The 26,209-nt window shown below is 40.2% G+C and overlaps 1 long non-coding RNA gene across 2 annotated transcripts in view; it reads right to left on the bottom strand.

Moving 5' to 3' along the window:
- The window catches only part of LOC103482251 (uncharacterized), a 93,545-nt gene extending 68,950 nt beyond the window's left edge, over window positions 1-24,595 (bottom strand). For both annotated transcript variants that reach the window (XR_536427.1, XR_536426.1), the window contains exons 1-2: window positions 24,552-24,595; window positions 23,719-23,805 (exon numbers count right to left, since the gene is read on the bottom strand). This is a non-coding gene — a long non-coding RNA (uncharacterized LOC103482251). The remainder of the gene's footprint in view (window positions 1-23,718; window positions 23,806-24,551) is intronic.
- Window positions 24,596-26,209: the final 1,614 nt, after the last annotated feature.

Below are 26,209 nucleotides of genomic sequence, written 5' to 3'. Positions count from 1 at the left end.
ATATTTCATACCTATGAACTTAACCATCACATTTTTGATTTATTTATTTTACATTTTTTGTATTCAACTACTGTTATAACCCATGAAGATCATTAGCTATGTTGCATATCAATGTCTTCTATTTACAGTGGAGAGGTTAGGGACCACAGCTGCCTGCGAATAGCCAAGACCTGTTATCAACTTTCAAGATAACAGTTATGAGCTACTAAAATATTTTAGCAATCATATCAAAGCAGTTTTTCTCTGTATGCTGTCAAATCACATCATTGTGAAAGCATGTTCAACATCGTTTTATTTTAAGGAGTACTCAATGAATGCAGTGACCGCTATTATTATTTTAAGTCTGTTAACAGGTATTTTTTTATCAATACATTCAGCTGTAAATTGCCCTTTGAGGACATTTGTAATCTTGATATAGATTAATTGATTTAGCTAACGTGTAAGAGGCAAAAAAAATGCACCACAACTTGCCACTGCCAATTAGCATTCCACTTTGTATGACACGTTATTTGGAGATTTTTTACATCAAGTTTATATGTCAAATTCTGCAAAATTAGTCCACATTTTCCACACCATAGCTTCAGTAACTAAAGCTCTGAAAAAGTAAAAGTTTAGCAAGCTGAAACCCCTTAGGTAGCCAGCTCTGTTAGCTGTTAGCTGTTAGCTTAGTTAGCCAACGTGCAGTCTGGGATTCTGTGAGCATGCCGACTGTTGTTCATTGGCATGCCAATTATTACCAGTAATAAAGAGAGCCATTACCAGGGCTGCACAGTGGCACAATAGGTAGCACTGTTGCCTTACTGCAAGAAGGTTCTGGGTTCGATTCCCAGCCCAGGTTCTTTCTGCATGGAGTTTGCATGTTCTCCCTGTGCATGCATGGGTTCTCTCCAGCAGCCATGGTCTCTAAATTCTCCTAAGGTGTGTGTGCATGGTTGTTTGTCTGTCTTTGGGACTGGCGACCATTTCAGGGTGTACCCTGCCTGCTGGAAATGGGCACCAGCACCTATCCTGATCCCACTAGTGACAAGGGTGTAAAGATCTCTGGTTTTCACTCTATAGCTTTCCAATAGACTGACTTTCCCTCTTTCTTTTTTTAAATAAGAGTATCTAATGCGAGTGGTCTTGGAATGTACGTTAATGTCTAACTTTCAAAAATGGAAGGTTATCAAAACTTTTCTAGTTATTTTATATGCAGAAGCAGCAATGATTTCATGTTGCTTCCTTATGAAACTGAGAACAAGTGTAAGCAAAGCTCCAGAACGTACTGCCAGCCTCCAGGAAACATCAGGGCACACACCTGGCTTTAATAAGCCCGGTGAAGCAGCAAGCACACCTGTGTTCAGGATCATCAAACAAGTGGAAAGAAAAACTAACACTGCGATGGAAGAAAACGTTCTGTCCATTTACATTTCCTTCCGACAGAACAATCAAAAATAATTCAGAGATTGTTGGTTGGCTCTCAATGCAAAGCTTTTAAATTAGCCTTTGCGTCTTTGTAACTATAGCTTGTATTCCCGTTTCTCTCTTTAGGCCAGGGCTGTATAGCCTCTGGATTAAATTTGACGTTGCAGGATATTTACAGCCTTCGAGCAGCCTCCTCTCAGTCTGACGGCAAGCTCCAGTGAAAAGCCTTCACGCAGCTGGAATCTCAGGGGCCCCAGACTTCAGAGCCCCTCAGCATTAATCACGCCAGTTTACAGTTATATCTCTGGGATTTTCTCCCTCTTTTTTCCTGTGTTCCATTTTTTTTTTTTTCATTTCAGCAGTAAGAAAAACAGCTTATTTACTGTAGGGATCACTGGAGACAGATTACATTTTATTGGTTGCATTGTGTAGGCTTGTACACAATTATTTGACCAGCAAATACATCGATACTGATTATGCTCTCTATCAATTAGATGCTGCCTGTAGACTTGATTGTTGTTTAAACTGACTCGTTTAATGTGCACTGCCTTGCAGAAGCAGTGAGGTTTGTTGTACTTTATTAGGATTGACGGTGGGTAAAAATAAGTATTGGGCGATCACAATTTTTCATAGTAAACATTCCTAAAGAGGATATGGACGTAAAATTTCCACCAAGTGTTGGTAATAAACCTGAGTAATCCACACATAGAAAGAAACTAAAACAAGTTCAGAAGTATAAAAATGTGAAATGACACAAGGACACACGCAGAAAGAAAGATGGAAATCCAAGACACCAGCTGGAATCTATCAGTAGCTTCGTTTCCATTAACCATATAATTGTGCAATGTGACATTTCAAAAATAAATTCACTTAATGGAAATGCAGAACTTCGATGGACTGGTAACCTGTCCAGGGTGATCCCGCCTCTCGCACGTTGACTGCTGGAGATAGGCACCTGGCGACCTAACTAGGGACAACGGTGTATGATGGATGGAAATGCGGTAATTTTTTGTTTTTGACAAAGTTTTGGCACTTGGATGAGGCGTTTGGCCGTTTCAAAATTGGCTTATTGCCAAACACTTTTTTCACATCACGTGATTCATCTGATCAACAACTGGATGTTGCTACTGGCGCAAACCACAAAGAAATAAGACGACAGGAAATTGTTGGAGGATCTTGGCGCGGCATGATTTTTAGTGTCTTAACACATGAGAAAAAGTATTCACGCGTGATTTTAATTATGTTTTTTTTTACGGAAACACAGCAATTACAAAGTTGTGTTTTCTCAACCTTAGCGGAACAACAACAAAGTTTTGTGCACTTTAGTAATGGAATCACAGCTAGTAATCAGAAAGCCGACCTACACCTCAACAGTGCAGCTTCACATTAGCTGGTTCAGTCCAAACTGAAGGCTATAAAAAGGTGTCACACAAGTAACATCTCATGATGGGTCAAGATGTTCATTAAAAAAAATTGTGATATACCCCTACATTATTTTACCCACTCTATGGTACCAATACAGAATAATGCCTAAATGTGAAATTAAATGAAGATGATACATGGTTTTCATATTTCTTGGTAAATTACTCATGCAGACCTAATGCAGAAAAAGCCCCAGGTTTCAAATCCCGACAGAGACTCTAAGATTTAAGTGTGAACATCCATCTTGAATTTCCAAAGGCATTTGGTTGCTTTGCAGTGTATTTAGCAACAATGTACATTGTGTTGAGTGTATTCAGTTAAGATGAACTTTTTTAGATATACTGCAATTCTGAACTTGCTTGACCAAATCTCCAGACCCATTTTAGGAGTAACTGCTTCCACATCAATAAACTGGATACAGTCAGGCTCTGAAGTTGTTTCACAAGGAATTTTGAAGCTGAGCTTAAAGGGACAAAAGTCACTTATTTCCACGGCAAATCTAGGCCAATTTCTGCCAAGACTGACTGCATCCCTTAGGCTCACTAAAGGAAGGCTGGTAAAATCTGATTTACATCACAGCTGCCCAGGCTTCCGCAAAGCAGCGGCGACCCTCATATCCCATAGCGGGTGCTCCGGCGAACCGCTGTACATCGCACGGTGGCCGAAGTTGTGCGGGAGCAGGAACAACTGAGGAGGGAGGAGCAAATCCAAAGGGGCCTGTGGCAAAATAGGAGTGTAGAAAAGAAAGAAGGGGGGAAGAAAAAAGTGAGGGAGCGAGGGGGATGGAGAGGTCAGGAGGGCAACGCAGGGCACTCCCAATCAACACTGTGTAAACAGGCCTCCTCCTGGAGTGGACAGGTTGCAGCGGGGGGGAGTCCTCCACGGGCCACTGAGGCTGTCAGCAAAGTAGATAACTGATGGCAGGAATGTGGCATTTGTTCTTAAAAACAGGGAGAGAGGGAAGAAGAAAAAGAGGGAGGGAGGAGAGGAGGAGGAGTTCAACTAGTGGCAGAAAGTGGGGGCTGCCAATTAACATCCACTTGATGCATTCATACAGCCGGGCCTCTGGCTCCTTAAGCCCTGCAGCTGCATTTGTGCTGGCAGGCTGTATCCTGGTTTCCCTGGCCCTGTGCACTCACTCACACACATCCCTTCAGCAACACAACGGCCCCAGCTCCCAACACTTTTCCATAGAGACATTGATAGTTCAGTCATGGCTTTGAAAACTCTTAGTCAAAGGGAAGAACTTATTAATTTGTTAAGATGTTTTGTCCTTCAGAATGCACAAGCCAATGAACTTTACAAATGAGCATGCAAGATGGCAGTGGACATGCCACCAGGGAAGAACACATGGGGTGTTTTCACACCTGATAGTCCGGTAGACTCCATCCGGCCGGGGACGAGAACGGCAACACTTAGTACATTTTCAACTGCTGCATTTCGCTTTCACACTGTACTGTGTCAAATGAACAAAAACCTTTGAAAAACCTATTCGTTCTTTTTCACCTAGAACTACAGAAGGAAATGACACAATCTCAGAAGAAGATACAAACGCAACTTCCTTCTTTGGAAAATGTCAACAAAAATTGAGTGTTGTAGCAGTTGTACGATTTCTCTTTTGTCTTTGGTAAAAGACCACAAACCACTTCTCCCTCTAGCGCTAGACTCTCACGTTTGTTTTGGTTCCATTTACCCAGAATGCCCTGAACTATAGCTCACTTCCCGCAATTGGAGTGGTCTCCGGTTCGTTTGCATCCACAGATGAATTTAAATTGCGCCAGAGTTCACTTCAACCGAAACCTTGGTTCTCGGCTCGCATCAGAGTTCAATTCCCCAAGCAAACCAGACCTTCTAGACAAACAAATTTGTGTTCAGTTAAAGCAGACTAAACAGACCTGATGTGATGCACCCTTAAGCTTCCTGTTTAAACCTCAGAATGCCTGATCCGCCAGTCTATTACCGTGTTCTAAATGCCAGCTCCATTTCTACTTAGACGCGCTCCATTTGCATAAAGATTGCGCCCAGGAAGACTGACACCAATTTAAGATTTAAGCCACGCTGATGGGATTAATGTGATTCACAAATCAAAGTCCTGTCTCCAGCCTCTGCATGTGTTCCGTCTGCCCAGAGAGCTGCATTCATCTCTTTCTGATCCTACAACAGTTATTAGCTTGTCCTCCCATCAGGAGCATACATAATCAAAATCAGAGCATGCTGACCCTGGGCTTGTGCTCTAAAAAGAGAAGTGGGCTTTCCCTCAGTCTGCAAATGGAGCCGCGATCCCTCGGGTTGACCCTCCCCTCTACCACCACCCGTCGTGGTGGCCTTTGAGGCCAAGTGAGGTGTAAACAAATCTAATATACACTGCATTGTGCCGCACCCCAAGGGTCCTGGTGAAGTTACTCTGGAGGTACAAATCACTCCGGGTCACGGCTTGCTTACTTTTTCTTGCTCCGGTTCCCCAAAGGACTTCAGTCACTCGCACTGTGAATGCTACCCAGCCATCCTGCGCTACCATCACATAGGTTTATTTACATTTTGTGAAACAGATTGATTGAATGGGCCCCTTTTGGGGATGGAAGCTACACACAAGCCTGCTAAGTGTTCACAGAAGAGACCACCATGTAGAGAAGGAAAGACTTGTACCTTCAGTTTCCTAAAACTGTTTTATTTTAGAACTCTCTTAAACCACAACTTGTAAGACATGGACTCAAACTCCAACTAGCCTAAGATTTTGTGAAAATATCGGAGGCATTGAGTTGATTTAGAATTTTGTGTGGGCTACTAATCCACTTTCATAAGTAGTGCGACGACAGAGGGCATAAAAAATCTTAAGTGTAGAATATTCTAGTCCAGGTTTAATAAACCATATATTATGATTATACTAAAACGGTTTTGAAGAAGCTAAACATTTAAAATACCTCCACTTTCACAATTAGAAGAAAAGGTTCAGCTTAGAATTACAGTTTTGAGTAGTCTAATGGTGCTTTCACACCAAATGCTTTGAAAAATCAGTTTACTTCCACCAAACTGAGACCTAGGTTTTATAAGGGCCCAAAGTTTGTTTTTTGATCCACATCAAAGTTCAATTACACAGTAGTTGTGTTACTGACGGGGCCCAAAGTGTGTCAAGAAAACAGTCTCCACAACATTATACGACTAGCAGAAGCTACAAGCTATGAGGAAGCATGCATCAATGGCCGAATTGTTTATTTCCAGCTCTCAAGATCTGATGTGCTGTATGCTTTAAACATTTTCCTGCTTAAACAAACTTGAATTGAATGAATGGTTCATTACCAGGCCTGTGTAGAACTTGAATCAAGCGTACCACTTGTGTTAAAGTAGTGACAGGTCTAAACATACTGGACACCGGCTCTTGGGAACTGGAGTTGAACACCTGATTAATGGTTTTGTGTCGCTTACGCACAATTCTGACTCCAAAACCTGAATGTAGCAGACTCATCAGGCCAGGTAACCTTTTCCCAAAGTGTTATTGTCCAAATTCGGTAAACCATTAAAAAATGTAGTCTCAGTTCAAAATATTTCAAATCCCCAAATAATCTTAACCATATCTAAATGCCAAAGTGCGTTGAGTTGATTCCACGATTGGGTGTTTTGGTTTTCATGTTACTAATCACCAAGTGTCTGGTGATTGCATGTAATAGCTTGAACTTACATCACAGGAGAAAATCACACACTGACAGCAACAAGGTAGCGCTGCGAGACATACTTTTACACTGACAACACATTGTGCCGTTTTAATATGAGCTGCTGTTACACCCGTAGCATGCAAGGATTTCAAACAGCAGCTACTCTGGCGAAGGGATTGTGTTTCAGGTTAATTGCTCAAGAAACATAATCTAGCTCACTGAAAATATAGTTTTTCTGCTAAGCCATGTTTGATTAGAAAAAGGAAGCGCTGACCCAGGAGGGCATCATTAACAGCTCATAGCCTCTGTTTACTGAACGAACAGAGAGAAACTTTTAAAGAGATGTCGCTGATCAATCCATCGTTTGGCTGTTTGGCATGTTTCCCGCTGTGACATTATAATATTAAACAGACATCCACAGACCTGCATTCCTCATTAAGTAATTTTTATAAATTGCCTCTGATTCTTGGTAGTTTCCAGACATTGCTGCACTTTTTCTTTAAAGCCTGTGCAGTAACTGTGCACAGTGTTGTGTAAACTGGACTGTGCAATGAGTGTCCTGTGTCAGCAGGGCAGAGGACAACCATCCATTTCCTGGAAAAACTCTCCCCCTGTTGAACCTCGCAGACGGTTATCAGGTCACCCCAGGTTCAGCCTCAAGGCGCGGCCTACCGCCTGTCTGCACGTTTCCTACAAAATCCCACAACAGCAAAATAAATGTGATGGAGGGAATAAAAATCACACCACTGGATGGCATGAAGTAAACTGGTCACCTTTCGGCCAAAGATGTGAAGATACAATCAAGTGCATTTGAATTCTGCCCATCTCAAACTATATTTTCTTTTAGCCATTTTTGGAGGGAAATGTAAATAGCTCAAGATAAGTCAGATTGGATTTAAATCTGTAAATATACATTTTAGCCCTCCCCCTGTCTTAGAGAATTGCTCAAAATGAGTGTGCAAATCGTCAGTCGAACAACAGGAAAGCGGGGGGTTGTCCCGTCAGACCATCAATTTCAGAAACCACACACACACAAAACACTTGTGAAAGCGTAGACACCGCAGAGTCGTGGAGTCTAAGTGACCGAGTCTCTTAAGACCGCGGTCTTAAAAGAATTGCTAAGTATTGGTTCTTTGTTGTATTTAAGAGTGGACTTTGACTGGGCCATTCTAAGTGGATCGCTGCAGCTCCTCCAAAGTAACTCAGGCCTGTTGTCCGTTTCTGGGCATAAAGCTCCCCCAGTTAGGACAGATATGTTTCAAATGGTTTGGGTCGTGGCAAACTTTTATGTTCCAACTGATAGATGGAATTGAATGCCTTGAGATGTCCACGGTTTGGGATTTGGTCGTATAACCTAACTCTGTTTTTAACTACAGGACGACACATTTTGAAGTTTGGTATCATTAACATATATTAATGATCAACTTAGAGTACATGAACGGTCGATTTTCAAAAATTCTTTGAATTTGTAAGAATATTTGCTTTTACCACTTGGTTCAGCAACCTATCAGTAGGAGACATAAACTGAATTAAACTTTTTATTGGTACCAATTACTAAATGATCTAACACCGACATATTTAAAAAAACAAATACACAAAAGGCAGAAAATGTTTTCCACTCCCCTCATCAGCCAGTTCATGGTAAGTTTGAGCTCCTGGAAAGAGATTCAGACAGCCTACACCAAAGACCAAAAGATGGAAAAGCTCCGTCACTACTCAAGCCATTATTCAGATAAATTTAAAATGTGACTGGATGTGACTTCTGTGTCATTTTAATTATCTTCCTTTGAGTTTTCTTTACTAGTCTTGATACTGTGGTGGACTGACTGTGTGTATGTGTTTCTTTACGTGGCTACAGGAGAAATTCTCCTACTGGATGCATAATGCCATGATAATCATTGTTGCTGTAATGTAAATGTGCGGGTTCAGCTGTGCAGGGATTTTTGTATTTATGGAAGGAACCAGAATGGCAGTTTCAGCATCATTGGATGTCAACAAAAGCTTCTTTATGCCCCGTTATGTCACTGAGAAGGAGCGTCCTAGCTTGCACTCAGAACCTGTTAGGGAACACACAGTTCAGTGGAGCAGCAGTGTGTGTGTGTGTGTGTGTATAGTGTTTGAACGAGTGAAAATAATTCTTACGGGCAAACGAGTCAATTCATAGGAATTTGTTTGTAGCTGAAAGATGGCCGTTACTGCAGAAGCACTTCACTCATTTTGAATCCTCTATAACTTGATCTGACAGGTCTGTTAGGGCTGGGATGGCTAAGCTAATGCAAGCAGCAATGCAGCCCAACTAGTCAGAAAGGTTAGACACGGCCTGTGCACTGGCACCTGCTAATGTTTGCGTGAACGACGGCTTGATTCTTGTGTGTTTATCATGAGCCGGGTAAAACAAAAAGAAAATGTTTTCTGAAGTGTTAGCAGCAGTGCTACGTCAGGGCAGTCATAGTTCTATTTAATGCCGACACCAAACGCGACAGCATTGTGCCTGCACAGCTTCCATCAAACTAGCATAGCTCTCAGACGTACAGCTAAGCTAAGCGTAAGCAAAAAGTGAAGATTTTCCAGGATCCCACTCACATGAACAGTCGGTTAAACTTGTCTTACAAATCTAGGATCAGTCAAATCAGAAGATATACGTCCACTTGACAACCATTTAAGGTCATCAAGTGGAACTATATTTTGACTGTGTGGTTATCTGACAAGAAAGATTAAGATCTCAACATGACGTTTTCAGTTCATCTAAAAGTGCTGAATAGAGCCAAAGAGGTAGAGACAGTTGAGATGTGACATCTGTGACTTGAAAACGCAGAAGAAGCCAAGCTAGCAAAAAGCAGGAAGTATGTCTGGGTTTATATTCACAAGGATTTATCTGCTTTTAGACTTTAAGACTGAGAATGGGAGGCAGACAAGGGCCGTGTAATTATCTCGGAAGAGTTTTCCCAGAACTGACTCGACTACGGTGAGATAGGTGCGTCTAGCGGGCACATCCTGAGGCTAGCTAGCTGGTGTAATTACAGTGCTATCTTACACTATCAGGTATTTAAGTAAAACAGTTTTGTCTGCGTCCGTACAAAAACCACATTAGGTTTTTTTCCCCCTCTTTCTCTCCTGCTCTTCCCAATTCACAAACCTCAAAACAGCAGCTCCCATGTGCACAAAACCTACGGAGAGGTTCCTCTAAATGCGAAGAGCCATTTTTGCTCTCACTTGCAGTAAATTGTCTCTAAAGCCGTAAAACCTTTGGAAGATCAGCACTGTAAAACGCATGGGTTTATGGGTAAATGAAAGAGCCAGAGTCGTATTTCCATTCTGGGGTTTTAGTATAATGAAAATTCAACTTTTACAACAAACAGACGAACCAGACGTCTAGAAAACACCTTCCTTAAGCTGTTAAAATGCCCAACTACAATTCTTATCACATATAATTGATTTACATTACATCTTAGGGTGATTTATTCTATCTATTTTCTGATCCAAGTAAAGCAATGCTGTATTTTGGATGCATTAGTTTAACACATTTTTTTATTGAACGGAAGATTCCATGTTTATGGGAAATGGAGGAAGTGTGCAGCCTGTTCCGAATGGAAAAAAACCCCATATCTGATAGTCTGGTAGACCTGATTGGATAGCAACATTTGTTACATTTTCAGCTGGTGTGGTTCGCTTTCATGCTGCACTGTGTTAAGCGATACAAATCATTTGAAAAAACGTGTTCCCCTCCTGACCTGTGGTGGCGCTGCACCAAGAACCACTGAATGAAATAGCACAAAAACCTCCAAAGACGACTCAAGTGCAACTTTCTTCTTCACAAAATGTAAACCAAAATGGAGCGTTCACCGATTTTAGATGTTTTTTGCAAAAGACTAGAAGCCATTTCCCCCACTAGCGCTAGTCATAAGCGTTTGTTTTGGTTGTAATTACCCAGAATGCCTGCTTTCAGAGCCGTCTCTGGCTTTTGTGGTCCAATCAAGAGTTTGATTGCACATTCACACCTCCCCAAACAAACTGGACTTTCTAGGCAAACATACCAGAGCTCGATTAAAGCAGACTAAACAGGACTGGTGTGAATCCACCCAAAAAACACTTCTATGCAGACAATGAACTAAACCACAGGAAAACTGCTACAAATCCGCCTTTATTAAGATTTATATAAACAACTTCCCTCAGTTCTACATAATCTTTGACTAGAGCCTCGGGTTGCAAATGGACAAAGCATGAAACACTTGGATCATTTGCCACACTTTGTACCTGTACAGGTGAAGTTGATAGAGCAACACGTGGGCCTTTAAATGTTGCTCAAAGTTGCCTGTTTTAACGAGAAAAGTCTGAACCCCAGCTCAGACAAAAGAGAGCATTCCACGTCAACAGATTTAGCTTTGTTCATCATCTATCAAGGAATGTCAGCCGTTGGATCTGCGAAATGCCATTTGCTGAATGCTGTCAGACTTCCCAAACCAATTAAACTGAACCGACAGGGCACACACACACACACGCACGCACAAACGCGCACACACAGAATAGGATTATTTTCATGCAATGCAGTCATTGGAACATTCACAAACTGTGTGTGTGTGTGTGTGTGTGTGTGTGTCAGTTTGGTCAAGAAGCCATGGATATTAACAGTAGCAGGAGGCTCAAACAGGGGGAAGATGGCTGAGATGAATATGTAAACCGTCTTTTGTTAGTTTGTCTTTTTTTTTTTTATAAAGCACTGCAGCAAAGCCTTCTCTCATGGCAGCCTGATGAAATCCGAGTAAATTTAAAAGCGCCGCATGAATAAGTTACATGTCAGACGTTTAGCACAAAGCTTGTTTGCAGCCTGTAGATGAGCGAATCAAATGTTCCTACCGGGCACATGCATTTTAAATGACACGTCGGCGCTCATTAGTTTTTCATACCGTTTACAGACCCGCTGGAGTGTGGAAAAGCTCTCCAAATTAAGCTCGCTTTCTGTATTTTTTTATTTTTTTAATTTTTTTCTGGACGCAAATATTTTAGGCCAATCTATAAAGTATGCTGTTGGATGTCCGTATACTCCCAGGGCCATGAGGAGGATTTATTTATTTTTATAATTTTTTTTTTTTCCAGGAGCTCAACTTTTGAGGGTGAGATGTTTATTGGAAATTCAATGAAACAGACCATCGCTAATGGAGCCTCCAACACATTACGAATTAAGCAGGTACCATTCAGAAAGGGGCTGGAATATCTTGGAATCGAGGTAAAAGGCCACAAACGAACTTTGACACTAACTCTATACAAAACACCTACATATGTGGAAAATTTCTTTGCGGACTTGAATGAGCTTCTATCTCTCATATGTATTGATTACGATTGTTTGATAATTGTCGGTGATTTCAACATTCATGTTGACAACCCCCAAGACCGAGGGGCTAAAAAGCTCTGTAATATATTAGAGAGTTTTGGTTTAACACAACATGTCAAACAAGCAACACACACTCAGGGACACACACTGGACCTGGTTATCAGTAAGGGTGTGAATATTTCCAATGTTTCTGTAACTGATGTCGCCCTGTCGGATCATTTTGCTGTTTTCTTTGACAGTTCTTTATCCGTTAACCCACTTGGACAAAAAGCTACTATCACAAAACGTACTTTCACAGAAAACACAGCAGAAACATTTAATCAAATCTACTCTTCTTCCTCACTCTTAAGTTATAGTGACGTAGATAAGTTGGTGGATGATTTTCAGTGCAAACTTTCAGATATCATTGATTACATTGCCCCCACTAAAGTGAAGGTTGTGACTGGTAGAAAGAAATCTCCATGGAGAAATGCACAAGTAGTTCAATCTGCAAAACAACTCTGCCGCAGGGCCGAACGGAAATGGCGTAAATGTCAACTGCACGTTTATTATGACATCTACAAGGAAAGACTACGCAACTATCACACAACACTAAAACATGCCAGAGAGGCTTTCTTTGCAGATGTCAAACAAAAACATTAACAATGCTCAAGCTTTATTTGCCACTGTTGACAGGCTCACAAATTCTCCGATGACGTTGTCACCTGAACTTCAATCTATTGCCGCCTGCAACAAGTTTTCAAGTTTCTTTTCAGAGAAAATTCAAAAGATCAGAGGATTAATCTGCACATCCACTCCAAAGACAGTACTAATGCTGTGCCCAAACAAAACAAATGCAGGAAAAATGACCCAATTTCAACTACTTAATTATAAAACCCTAGAAGAAATTATAAGTCAATTAAGCTCCGGTTCCTGTTGTCTGGATGTCCTACCCACACATTTCTTTAAGAAAGTCTTGCCTGTCGTTGCTAATGATCTGATCCAAATAGTAAACTCATCGCTCTCTTCAGGTGTTTTCCCCCAGGCTTTGAAAACAGCAGTTATCAAACCACTTATAAAAAAGAGCAATCTGGACAAATCCCTACTGCAGAATTACAGGCCGATCTCCAACCTCCCATTCATCAGCAAAATTATTGAAAAAGCTGTTTTTAAACAATTAAATAACTTCCTAACAATAACAAACTGCTTTGACTCCTTCCAGTCTGGTTTTCGTGCTCACCACAGCACGGAGACGGCCCTTGTAAAAGTGTTCAATGACATTCATATAAATACAGACTGTGGGAGAACCACAGTGCTGGTTCTGTTGGACCTCAGTGCAGCTTTCGACACTGTTGACCACGACATTTTACTGAATCGACTGGAGAGTTGGGTCGGACTCTCCGGTCCAGTGCTCAACTGGTTTGAATCTTACATAAAGAACAGGGATTTCTTTGTTTCAATTGGAAACTTCTCATCAGAGAGGTCAAAGGTCACATGTGGGGTACCCCAAGATTCAATCCTAGGACCCCTTCTTTTCAATATTTATATTCTCCCACTGGCTAAGGTTATAACAGGACGTAGGATTAGCTACCACAATTATGCGGATGATACACAACTCTACATCACGATGTCACCAGGTGACTCTGAACCCATCCAATCACCGAATAGATGCTTAGAACAGATAAATRTGTGGATGTGCCAAAACTTTCTCCAGCTAAACAGAAACAAAACTGAACTTATTATCTTTGGACCTAAAGATGAGCGAACTAGAATCAATGCACAGCTTCAGTTATTACAACTAAAAACCAGCGATCAGGCCTGAAACCTGGGAGTAGTGATGGACTCTGACCTGAACCTTCAGAGCCACATTAAGACAGTCACAAAGTCGGCCTTCTATCACCTGAAGAACATCTCTAGGATTAGAGGACTTATGTCTCAGCGCGATCTAGAGAAACTCATCCATGCGTTTATCTTTAGCCGCATTGATTACTGCAACAGCGACTTCACAGGTCTGACTAATAAATCAAACAGCTGCAGCTGATCCAGAAGCTGCTGCTCGGGTTCTCACTAAAACCAGGAAGATAGAGTACATAACACTAGTTTTAAAGTCCCTACACTGGCTCCCTGTAGCTCAGAGAATAGACTTTAAAATACTGATGTTAGTTTATAAATCACTGAACGGTTTAGCACCACAATACCTTAAAGATCTGTTATTACTGTACCAACCATCCCCAGAACCAGAACCAGATGAGGAGAAGCAGCATTCAGTTTCTATGCACCACAGATTTGGAACAAACTTCCAGAAAACTGTAAAACAGCTGAAACACTGGGTGCTTTTAAATCTCAACTTAAAACTTACCTGTTTAGAGTTGCTTATGGCTAAATTAGGATTAGAGTGCGGGTTTTGATGTCTACCATCTTTTCATGTCTTTAATGTTTTTAATTTCTTCTTCTTTCTTTTCGACGTTTTAATGATGTAATGTTTTTTGTTTTTTTATTTTTAATCTCTCTCTTTCTCACTAATTATTTCTGTTTTTATTTTAATTATGTAAAGCACTTTGAAATGCCTTGCTGCTGAAATGTGCTATACAAATAAAATTTGATTGATTGATTGATTGATTGATTGGAATCCAAAAAAGGTTGAATTTTTTTTTTGTATTTATTTCCCCCCCACAAGCAGGAAATGTGAGAACAGAGTCATGAAATCAGAACAGAGTCTCATTTTTGATCACTTTGATAAAACTGAAAATGTTTCTGCCTTCACAGTTTTGTCCTGGTTGTCACATTTCCAGCGTGTCAAAAGTTCCCTCTACAAAAAAAAAAAAAAAAAAAAARAAAAAAACACACCACCAGCCTCTCTACCTTCAGCTTCTGGATTTTGGCTGTGGTCAGCTTTGTGTGTGTTTTTTTTCTTCTCTCTGCACACTTCTATCTGCAGCAGCTAATAAGACTATTTCAGCCTCTACACCTGCAATGACGGCTGAGATGCTCTCCTCAATAATGCATTAGACAGGCAGGCGAAGACCCTTGGGCCCACCACCACCAATACTAGCAGCAGCCTTTCTTTCTTCCATCCCCCTCTCTGCCCCCCTGCACACACTGTACAGCCGAATACAGTTGAAGATGCAGCCTGACTCAAAGGTGAATGAGGCCTATTGATTTGTGGACACAGAGCTCCACTTCTCATCTTCCCCGGGCCTGCCTGCAAAATGGATTGGGGTGAGGATGATGTCGAAGGTGGTTGGTTGGAGGAATACGCACACGCGCGCACACACAAGCAGGGGGAGATGGAGAGAGTTAGAGAAGGTGTGTGTGTGTGTGTGTGCGGGGAGGGGAGAAAGGGGGAACGGTGTTTGGTGAGCACAACTAGGGAATTGGGAGTTGGGTTTTTTTTGCTGCTCTTGTCAGCTGTGCTGCCACTGCTGCAGAGAGAAGTTGGGGTTAGCATTAGTCGCATTTCCATTACAAATTTGCGAAAAACTTTTTCGATATTCCGCTAACGTTGGGAAAAGAAATGCAGCAATTGCGAAATTCCTGCGTTCTTCTGTTAAATGATAAACGCATCTCAAATCACACGTGAAGAAGTCTGTTCATGCGATAAGTCATTAATCGATATTAATGGGTTTTCCTCTGGTTACATAATGTTTTAATAAAATTTTATGTATTTTATTTGGATTTAAAGTGACAGACCAACAAATTACACAGAAGTTCTTCCAGAATTATGATGAAACTGTTTTTGTAAATATAATTTTCCAAAAACAAAGAAAATGAATTTATCCTATTTTTATATATATATATATATATTTGTATCTTTCTTTTTCATATTTATATTTGAAATTTTTTTTTTTTTTGCACCTTTGTGAAAGCAATTTCCTAGCCTGTGAACTTGTTTACGGGCAATGGTAATTACATTATTCTAACTTAAATGTTCAAGACTTTATTTCTTACTGACTTTTTGTTTCAAAAGGTCAAAGCATTTGTGACTCTGAACGTGTTTTATTTCGCTGGACTGAGTGTAAAAACGTCTCTTTGGACTGTAAACCTCACAGACTTCTGGTCTTTCATATCAAATCCCCCAAAAATACACAACAATTTTTGGTTCCAAAAATTGGAGAACACTTTCCTCCTACCCCCATTTTTTTTATTTATTTATTTTTTCCATTATCCATAGGTAAAAATACCAAAGCCGATGTAGTAAACGGGCAGTAGCATTTTCAATTTGACCAATGACATGACCTCAGGCCTGTGCCTGAAGGTAAATGTGCACAAGTTTGCAGGAATAAAGATAAACAGTGGGGCGGCTGAAGTTAACCAGAGCGGAGCCGAGATAAAGAGCATTGTCTCCCTGTCTGTCTCCGTCCACTGGTGGCTCCCCGAGTGGACGCCGCCATTGATAACGACATAATGCTTTCCCTCCCCGCCGCAACAATGGCTCCCTCAGCCCAGATGGCAAATTAGTACCAATTGTTCAGAAACAATGCAGACGGTTGATGACAGACTCTCGGAGTGTGCGGTGGAGACAGCAGTCCGGATGTTGCTTCCTTCATGCTTACGAGTTCGTCAACGGAGAAGGGTGACACGTTACCGGGTAGAGTTGAGGAAAAGACAGCCTTTAGAAGACGAACTGCGCCACTTTCTCTGCAGCGGAAGGATCTGAGGAACTGAAATGGATGCTAATGTCCAACAGAAGTTTCTACATACTTCCTTCTCCCGTGCAAGTTGAAAAGCAAAAGCGTACGTGTTTGGGTTGGTCAGTTGTTAACAATGGCACAGAGCGAGATGAGGTAGCAGTGCTCTGGATTATATTTAGAAAAAGAGGGAGAAGAAGAAGAAGAAGAGAGAAAAAAATGCTACCAGAGTTCTGCTGAAAAAAAAAAAAACAACCACAAAATGAAGAAGCCGCAGCTTCTGTTCAAACAAGCGAGACTTATTTTAGATTGGCTGGTGAGCGGATCCAGGACACACACACACACACACACTTCCACAGCCAACAGCTGCAGCCTCCACCAGAACCACAATCTATTACCATTAGGCAATAAATCAAAAAACAAGAGGCGGCCGCCAAGAATAACAGCCGTAAAATAGAGTAAGATCACCCTATTAAAACTCAGCTCGCTTTCAGAGTATGCAATTAGTTTTTATTTTATATGGCGCGCTGCTCAGGCACAAGAAACCAGAGAGGAAATATTTAAAACGTAAAAAGAGGAAATACGACTGCTGACGTTGGTTATTGCTTCCTAGCTTCATCGTATAACCACGCATTATGGGACAGAGGTTATGTTTCCTACAAGAGTGTACTGAAAGAGGGAAAAAAAATTTATTATTTCAATTTATCTCCTCTTCCACTGAGCTGATATCACATACGACGCATTACCAGAAAAACAACTCAGGCCAAAATGTGATATTCATGTTACATAAATTCATTGTGCAATGCAAGGAGTTTACTTCTGTTCATTTTAAAGAGCTAATCCAAAGTCTAAATCCAGTTTATCAAGAAACCAGAATGTTGCGCAAGACCGGTGACTTAACAGTTCAGTCAAACATGCGTTGACACTCTGCAGACGGTGGCACAAGGGTCAGTTAAACGTTTGGAGTTTTCACAAGGAATAGAGTAAAGTCTCAAGAGCGAACACATACAGACGTATGGTGGACATGGGATATAACTGTTCTGCTAAGCCACTCCTGAAACAAAGATCCAAAGGGTCTTACCTATCATATGGGAGTAAAGTTTACACTCCATTTAAAATTGCATGAGGTCCAGTGTGAAGTTTCCACAGTCGTTGATGACAATGTCTGCAAATAACAGCGATGGATGACAAATCTGTTTCTCCTGGCCCATTTGAAGTTCATTTTTGCTTCAAAATTCAATGTGACCATTATTATGTTCAAGTTGTGCTACAAGGAGTTAGCTTATTACCAAAGCTTTCATGTTTTAGCATCTCAATGCTAAACATCAGGAACAAACAAACGGCAACAGGTACAGACGTTCCCATTACCAATGTCAGAATCAACAGTGTTCATTTCTAAAGAAGTATCGTTTCCATGAATGATCGGATGCCCTTGAAACACGTAAAAGCTGAATGGGTGTAATCGCAACCTGATGGTTGAATGAAAAACGGTACATATCTTGGTTGTTGAGCTCATATGCCTATTTTTTTCCATTATTCGGCAACGAAATTGGTTTTAAAATTGGGAATGTTGCTTATTTTGTTATGTGGTTTTCAGTTCAAATTAATTACATACCCTGCGAGTAGCTTAATTAAAAATGTTTATTTGAGTGCCACTGCCAGTAAAATCTCAGTGACTGAGAACTTAGGCATAATCACTGTGACTGCAAAAACACAAAGTTTTACACAATATTTTTGGCCTGGTTTCTAGAGCAAATATCTTAGTACACCTGAAATAAAACAAAACTAACTCTTAAGTAACCTCTCAGCAAGATATAGGAGCTTGTTTTAAGCTAACAATTCATTAAAATTGACGAAAACGTACTGGTTCCATTGGCAGATGTTTCCACTTATGGGGAAAAATGTCTTGTTAAAAGTATAATAATCTGCCATCCACTTGATTTCTACAGAATTTATGAGACGCTCTCTACAGCCTGGAGGCGCTAATGCTTGATTGAAAACCCTTTTTCCCTTGACCTGGTCTTGGACTCGGTCTGGGCCACGCTGTATTTCAATGTAAGTCAAACGAAATAGTCTGGCGAAGCAACAAAACGCCGTAAATCAAAACACCTGTTGCTACCAAACCAGCACTTTTCAAAGTCTCTCAGCTTCTTTGAACGTGCCCACCTTCTTTTAGCCCCCTTTTTACGGCGGTGATTTACAGCCGGCGCAAAACTTGATAAATAGTCATCAAGCGGGGTAGAGAGACAGAGAGAGCCCTGTCTGGATCAGCAGCGGGAGGATCTAACCTCCGGGGGGAGGAGGAGAGAGAAGGGCGGACGGAGGCGACATGTTGAAGCGCGTCAGCTTAAAAGCAGGTGTAAGGAGCCCCTCGGCACATCCTGGCATCCACTTCCTGCCATTTGTTCTCCGTCTCGGAGATTTAAAAAAACTCTGAAACCACAGTCTGTTGGATCTATACTTCTTTCCTTATTTTGGTCACATTTGACTGCAATTACTGTTTGAATTTGTCCTGATTCAACCTGTGAAGGTTTCCCTTCTGTTTTCAGGATTTCAGCTGTTGAGAGGAACAAACATTGCCGCGTGAGGCTCCCACACACCAGATTTGTCGTTATTTGGAAAACTCCCTCAGTAATTTAGTCATTTAGTACATTTTTGCTCTTCAGGAGTGAAATTGTGTATACGGATGGGTAGACTGGACTATGCAAGTCTGAGTTAATTCTGTGTTTACTCTCAATGTATCACTCGTCGTGTTTTTTTGGATCAAACTGAGGAAACTTCAACACGTCACTACTATAAACGTGTTGCCAAGTTTGTCTTTGCCAAGCGACATTCAAATTCCTGCTCCAATCAAATGACAACCATCGATTTATGGACAACAGTAGCTGTGTTTTTATTAACCATATAATTGCGTAATTTGACATTTCAAAACTAAATTTGCTTAATGGAAACATGGCAATTTGGAAAAAAATCTAAATTTTCTATAAGTTGGGGTGATGTGGTCTTTCAGCTGCATCAAAATTTGGTTTATTTCACAAAACTGGAATCCGGTTGTTGACACGAGTCACGTCAACAACCGGATGTTGCCACTGGCACAAACCACAAAGACGAAAACACCAGGAAGTGGTAGGAGGATGATGGCACGTGTTCTTTTAATGACTTATCGCATGAACAAGCTTGTTCACGTGTGATCTATATTGCGTTTCTTATTTAAACAGAAACACCATAGTTAAGAAATTGTGGTTTTTGTACATTAGTGGAATACTGACAAAGGTTTGCGCACATTTGTAATGAAAACGCAACTGCTAAGCCACTCCGTATTGTCTTTACTTATATCTGAGTTAATTCAACAGCTTCCCCCTTCATCTTCCTCCTAAAACACAGATTAATTTCAGCTTGGCAGAAGGTTACAGAGTAAGAACTACCACCAGGATTACGTGCGTGGGCATGTGTGAGTGCCCGTCTTCGTTTCCTACACCGGCTGCCAAATCCACTTCCTTAAACATGTCAGACATAATCCTGCTACAGCCAGAGGGGCAGAGGCGGAGGCTGGATGGAGTAGACCGATAAAACGTATCTGTCCAGGTGTGATCGTCTTCCCTGCCGTATGAAAGGGACGTTTAAAAAAATGCTAAATTACCCGCTTTAGCTGGCACTTAGAGAGACCACAGCTATTTTTTTTTTTAAGCAAACAGCCACAGTGGCTGTGGATAGTGGATGTGGGTTTGAGGTGCTCCTGTCTACTGCCAGAGGTTGACTTGACTTTAAGTGGAAAACCACAGATGTCAACAAAGCTTTTACTGGAGTCTCACACTGAGCTTCTTTTTCCCTCTTTGGTGCTTAAAGTGCAACTAACGCTCAAATCAACTTTTCTTTTCCTCTCTGGTAAACTGCTAAGTATGATATTTGGGGTTCTATCTGTGCAAACCTTTGACATTTTCATGTAGTTTGTTTTGTTTTGCGTCGTTTTTGCCTCAAACTGTCTCGGCGCTGGGATCCTTCGGTCGAGCAGTGCTTAGGGAGTTGAGGTTTTCTATTGGTTGCAGCAATAAAACTTGTTACAGCTACATCATAGCCCGGCGTTCGAGTATAAAAACATCTCACTCAGACACACCACCACGCCCGGTCGTGAGTCAGGAGTTGGAATAGTAAGCATCAATAGAGTTTTTCAGGTTAGCATTTTATTACCGATTAGCATAGCGTTTTATTTTAGGCATTTAGAACATTTAGTCATCAAATTACGTTGTTGATAGATTTTGTGGTGCTTGTTAAATTTATAGATCAGATCTAATAGCTAAAGGTCAGTATGTTACATTTAGCTTTAGCGTTGTAGTTGGTTCTCGTACAGCTAATTTAGCTGTTTAATTGTGTGTCTTTTAACAGCAGGGGTAGGCTGCTCTCAGTCAGAGCAAGGTTTCTAGTAGTGCTGCTTAATTTGAATTCTATGGAAGTAAATATGTGCCATTAGGATTTGAATTATAAATGCCTCTGAAATTTAAATGTTATATATTTGTGTTTACTTTTTCAGTGTATTCAGAATATATTTTAACACTGAAAAAGTAAAAATACATATTAAAATATTTTAATTTAAAAATATTCAGAATATATCAAACTATATTCAAAATATATTTTAACACTGAAAAAGTAAGTACAAATATACAACATTTAAATTTCAGAGGCATTTTTAATTCAAATCCTGATGGCACATATTTGCTTCCATAGAATCCTAATCACTGCAATATTATAGAGTGTAGAATATCAATATTACAAAAGACTGCTTGGACGCAACATTTGACTGGCTGTCATATTCCAAGTGGTGTGCATTCACACTGTATGCTGCTGCTATTTGCCAACCTGAATGGATTCCCTGTAGCTGCGTTTCCACTGATCATATATCAGCACAATTTGACATATGGAAAATATTATTACTTATTCAAAACACGACAATTTTATTTTTTGAAAAAGGTTTTTGTTCTAGGATGCATTATCTTTTTTGATGCATCAAAACTGGTTTATTTCACAAAACTGCAATGGAAACTCTTTTTTACATATCAACAACTGGATGTTGCCACTGACGGAAACCACAAGTAATAATTGTAAGATCACAGCAGCATGTTTTTAATGACTTATTGCGTGAACAAATGTAATTATGTGTGATTGCCTTTAATCACGTTTCTTATTTAATGGAAATACCGCAATTGCAAAATTTAGTTTTTTCGACAAAGTTTTGCCACATTTGTAATGGAAACTGTTATGGTATTATCTGCAATGCCACCAGAGTCCTTCAAATTACCTTAGAAACTATCTGGGCATGTGCTTACAGCAAAGCAGTCAGAATTTATGAAATGCTGGCATGCCATCAATAATCTGAGATATTAAAATGCTGATTTAGTGCTATTTTTTGTTTCCGTTTAAATAATATTCCTCAACGTATTAACCTAATCGCTCCCCAAACCATAACAATAAAAATGACAGATTTGAATTTTGGCTCGTACTTATAATACAAGAACAAAAAGGTTAATCGGTCATGAATCTACACTTATTCCAATTCCATGAAGGCACTAAAGTATAGTTTCGTACCGTAACTTTCAGGTGTGTAGCTGTGCATCTAGAAATTTACATTGGGCGTTTTTATTTTCGCTATTCAGTGTTTGTGCGTTTAACATGCATCTCTTGCTCTCTCACAGAGGTAAAAGGGAATAGATGAGCCACTCTCTGTAAACAACACAGAGGCAACGATGAAAGGAGGACGTGACAGGCTGGCAGGAAGAGACAGAAGATACTGTCCTTAAAATAAAGAAGTCAGCCTCTCCATTCCATCTGTCACCGACTCCAACCTGCCATCTCCTCCATCTCAGGTTGTCGTCTTGGCATCTCGTGCCGCGCTCAGGCTGAATCAAAACTAAAACAGCGGACGCAATAATTCAGAGCCTTCTCTTTTTTTCTTTTGGGAGGAGGGGGTGGGGGGTTGCAAAGGCAGCACATGGGTAATTCGGAGGCAGTTTCGAAAAAATAAATGAGAAAGTGTTGAGAAACACGACTGGGTGTTTAAACTGTGCCTCCGGTTTTACATTATGCACACCTGAATCAAATAAATAGCTCGTTACCGAGGCTTCTGCAGAGATGAGTGACTGAATGCTGATGAATTCCTGGGAATAACTGGCTGAGTTTTTAATACAAATATGTGGAGAACTTTGTAGATATTTCGCTAATGTCTAAAAAACACAATTTTGAAATTGAGGCGTTTCTATTAATTCAAATCACATGTGAATGAGTTTGTTCATGCAATAAGCTGTTGATTATGATGCTCCTATCACTTCCTGTCATCTTCTTTGTCCAGTAGCAACATCTGGCTCTTCATCACGTGATTTGTGTGATGCGAATAAATTGTTTTCATTGCAGTTTTACAAAGTACGTAAATATCGATACGGCTGAAAAAAACACCTCACTTAATTGAAAAACGTAAAAATTTCTCAAAACCCCCGTATTTACATTAAGCAAATCTATTTTTGTGATTCCAATTTCACATTAGTACGGTCAATGGAAACATAGCTACTGTCAGGGCCAATGAGAACACAAGTAAAGGAAAGAGGCAGGCAGGTATAGTTCTTGATTTAAAAATAAAACAATAAAATGTATTTAGCTTCTTTTTTTTCACACAACTTACAGGCTGCAGCTTTAAGTTTTAAAACTGCTATTTACAAGCTGCAATTGGCACATAGATAAATACAGTAGATGGCCCCAATACGTGAGCTGATACTCTCACGAATCAACCTGCTAATATCAGCTTGTTGTTTCAGTGTCACTTCAATAAAGGTCCAAAAAGCAAAAATTAATAATGTTCTACGTTAAAAAAAAAACAAATTTAGCTACTAATAAATTCACCAGATGTTGACGTATTTCTGCTTTTGTCCATATATCCCAATCAAAGAGTCAATAAATTAATGTGCCACAGTAATATGAAAATCATAAGATTTTTTTTTTTTCTTACAAAGTGAGGTACTTTTGCTTACCTTTGGGATCTGTAACATGAATAGCTCCATGTAAAAAAATTCTTGAATGGTATGAATCTTCATATATCATTGGGTAAAAAAAATAAAATTGAAACAGATATTTTTCCTTGCATGCTCACATAAAACAGAGAAATGACCTCTAGGCACGTTGCCTTTGTTTTACAGTCCCAGAGTGTTTTTAGGATTTTTGCACTTCTCCAATGCAGCTGTATTCCAGGCATTAAACGCATTCTGAAGCATATCACCCCGCTATGTAACTCAATCTTTCACAGAGGTTCAAAAACAAACCTTACCTCCTCCAAGTACGGCTAGAAGTAGCATCCGTCAATATAGTGGAACTGAAGGGTTTGGTTATACAGCTGGCTGGCCGGGAGCCACGTCTCCAAAAGACATCAGAGGGCGAGCAGTGAAAGGAGGAGAAGAAGACGAAAAGTAAGAATTTGGTTGTTTTGTTTTGGCCAGGCCCTTCCTTGGTCATGCTAGGCAGCAGCTGTAAGCGTAGCAGTCAAAACAAATCGAGATGCCAAGGTGCTTTTCCACACACGCCTCAGTCCACGAACCTGCGGACAATGGGGCCTGCATTTGTGTCCTGTAAATTGTCTTTCGTAGCTCTGGTCTCTACGAAACGTCACCCACTTCACATGTTATGAAATAATCCTCCGGTGAGCAGTCACAATCGTTTAAAAAAGAAACGATGGACTGAGCAGAAGGTTCTGGTATGGAAATTGAGTCTTTTAAACGTAAATTAGAGGTATAAAAATCACGAGGTAATTCCGAGATAGTCTCATGTTTTTCTGATATTCCCTACGTTACACCAAATATTTTGTGTATATTTTTGGATTTTAAGTAAAAGGTCAAAAGTAGTTTTACAAATGAAAGTCTAAAATTCATCCCCCAGGACTCTGACAGAACTAAACAAAGATCCACTTACCTTCAGGAATCAGCTAATTGCTAAACAAATAGAGGTGAACAAACATTTAAAGGTCACAGTGCACAGCAGAAAGGGGGAGAAGTTTAAAGCTTAGCTAGCTTATGCCACAAAGTCAAAAGCGTTTGTTAAGTTTTTCTTTGACATTTTGTCTCTTTTTAATTCCTGAGTATGGAAATGTATTGATGAAATGTTTACCATTTGGGTGTGTTTTCTGTGGCAGCCATCTTGGGTCCCTGCTAGACCCAAGATGGAAGTGAAGCTATAAGAGCTGGAGTTTGATTGGTTAAAGCTTAAACGGTTTAAAAGTACAGAATGACTTGGAAATTGGACTGATATTTAATTATTCATAAATACTTGTTAATGTTTACGTTTTGTATGTGAAAGTCAACCTTGTTTTGTTTTTTCTCCCCCACTCTTGAAGGCTTGAGGTGATGGAATAAATTAAATTGAGAAGGTGGGCTTTGACTTGTACGAAGGTGGACTGGTAAAGGGCCGCCATTTTGAAAACTGCTGTTATTCCAGAGCTCCAATAAACCAGCTTTGTTTGCTGCACAGGCAAATCTGGCTGATAACTTGAAAACTTGAAAATTGACGTTCACAACTGCTCTCCATTCAAAACGTCTGAGCTTGAGCAAATTTGCAAAAATATGCAAATATAATGGAGACATACCCCAAAAAGCTAGCAGCTTCATTTGTAGTAGAGATTGCTCCAAAAATATCAATATCAATACTAAGTTTATATTCATATTAGTTTGATGCACACTTTCCAAGTTTGTATTTGTTGTAAAATAAATAATAAAAAGTTATCAGTTACGTTGTTGTATCACATAGAATTTAAATAATTATTTTTCAAGACCTGGTGAATGGGTCTTTAGCTGCATTTCCACTGGCCATAAATTACAATTACGAAAATAAATTTGCTTAACGTGAACACGACAATTTCAGAAAAATTTTAGATAAAAAATGGAGGAGGTGTTTTTTCAGCGTTATGGAAATAAATTTATTTGGCAAAACTGCAATGGAAACACTTTTCATATCACACAAGTCACGTCATCAATGGCCGGATGTTTACTACTGGCAAAAACATCAAAGAAGACGACAGGCAGTGGTAGGAGGGATGACAGTTTGTTTTTACAGCAATGAAAAAGTTCAGAAAAAGTTATGTGTCATTCAAACATGTTGAATCCATCACTCTATTGTAAAATCTCAGAATGCAATTTCTCCAAAATGCTGCTTACATAGTCGCTCCTAAATTGGTGGTGCTTCTTGCTCCAAAACCTGAATAAGACGCCGACGTTTAAACTCAAAGAGATGGATGATGAGCGTTAGCGCCATGGCTGAGTTATGAATATATGTCATGTAACTGTTTACTTCTGTCGCTGCCAGGACTTTTAGCGACTTTTAACAAGCTTATTTGCGTGTGGTTTCAATTTAATTTCTTATTTAACGGAAACACCGCAATTGCGACATTGGATTTTGTTCGACATTAAAAGGAAAGATCTGTGCACATTTGTAATGGAAACGCAACTTATGTGTTTGCCACCTCCTCGCCCAGTGGGGCAAACTCCTCAGGCTGCAGAAAAATCAACCCCACGATTAAAACAAAACACCACAGTTCCACTCAGGAGCCTACACCTAAAATTTCCACTCTCCCTCCTCGCCCCACAGCAGTCCCCCTTTTTTTTACTCCCTCTTCCCTCCCTCTTCCCTGATCCCGTTCCCACCTCCTTTCTTCTTCTTTTTTTTTCACATGCTTTTACAGTGAGGTATATGCTGAAAGCTCTCTTTGTTGCCACGGTCTGTGGCGTTTGAATGGTACCAAACAAGCGCCCAAGTGCACCGAGCCCCCAAGA

This window comes from Poecilia reticulata, linkage group LG20, assembly GCF_000633615.1.
Source record: "Poecilia reticulata strain Guanapo linkage group LG20, Guppy_female_1.0+MT, whole genome shotgun sequence".
In the NCBI taxonomy this organism is placed as follows: Eukaryota; Metazoa; Chordata; class Actinopteri; order Cyprinodontiformes; family Poeciliidae; genus Poecilia; species Poecilia reticulata.
The sequence above is the reverse complement of the archived record's forward strand: the minus strand, read 5'-3'. Positions and strand labels throughout refer to the sequence as shown.